Genomic DNA, 1168 nt, shown 5'->3' with positions numbered 1-1168 from the left:
AATTGACGTCTAATATGGCGAATTGTACCATATATCACGTGATTTTTTTATATCAGTGCAAGACCCTCTTTGTAAATGGAGTTCCATCTACACTAAGAATGATCATTTATCCGCGATTTCTGAGGACAATCCTCTGATGAGGTGCGTTACCTCTGGTAAGAATATTCCCAAAAGTTCAAGAAAACGTTGTTTCAACATATCCTTCCGTTTTATTTCTTATATTATGAAGCCTGTTGTAGAAATACATGAATAAATAAATATTTAGCCAGTTTTTAATAGTATGATTGTTAGCTATTTAATTTTAACGTGATGAAGAAATATCAAATGTTCATTTTCAAAGTATAAATCATAGATATGTACTGCATGTTTTCATAAGATTTATAAGATATTCTTTCTGGAAAACAATAATAAAACTATTTGAATGTAAGATTGTTGAAACACAATAATAATGTAATTTCTGTAATAATTCCTTGAAAGTTGTGAAAGTAGGATGTCACTATAAAAATAGATACAAAATCAGAATTATCAATAAAAAGCTCTAAGTAATGATTTGATTTGAACACTAAATTCATTAAAAGTTTATCAAACGGGAAAGTTCGTGAAAAGAATACAATATTTACTTTTTTCACTCAGATTTTTAAAAACTAAGACGTAGACACAAAATAAGACATAGCAACATTTGTTGCTATAAATCAGCAGAATATCCAGCTCTTAGAACAATTTATTATTTATATTCTTATGATATATAGATCTTTCACCAATATCTTTTTTGACTGATAGACCTATACCTCGTAGTAGTTTGGTTGTATATTTTAACGTTTCACCAGTACGTACATGTTGCCGAACTTTACTTTAAAAAAATTGAATCATGTAACTTATCTCAAGAGTCACGTGTAAACTTATTAAAATACCTTTTGATTTACTTTTTAAAATACCGATCCTCTGTATAATGTCGTGACTTGTTTAACTTATTAAACTACTGTTACGACAGCGGAAGTCATCTGACGCTGCTAGCGCATGCGTGACTGAGTTTCTCGAATTATCAGGGTAGTTCGAGTGTGATCGAGACTCCTCTTTGTTAGTATATAAGCAGTGTATTTGGCAACGAGCCTGAAGGGACAACCCCTGGAAATACTTGGACAGTTGTCAGCAGACGACAGGCACAACT

General features: G+C 31.3%; 1 protein-coding gene across 1 annotated transcript in view; it reads left to right on the top strand.

Moving 5' to 3' along the window:
- LOC106464371 overlaps positions 1 to 276 on the top strand; it is a 5031-nt gene extending 4755 nt beyond the window's left edge. Inside the window, exon 4 of the mRNA XM_013924508.2 lies at positions 63 to 276. The gene's annotated coding sequence lies outside the window, so the exon portion shown is untranslated. The remainder of the gene's footprint in view (positions 1 to 62) is intronic.
- Positions 277 to 1168: the final 892 nt, after the last annotated feature.

This window comes from Limulus polyphemus, unplaced genomic scaffold, assembly GCF_000517525.1.
Source record: "Limulus polyphemus unplaced genomic scaffold, Limulus_polyphemus-2.1.2 Scaffold1631, whole genome shotgun sequence".
NCBI classification, from domain to species: Eukaryota; Metazoa; Arthropoda; class Merostomata; order Xiphosura; family Limulidae; genus Limulus; species Limulus polyphemus.
Note: the sequence above shows the minus strand (reverse complement) of the source record. Positions and strands in the feature narration are given on the sequence as shown.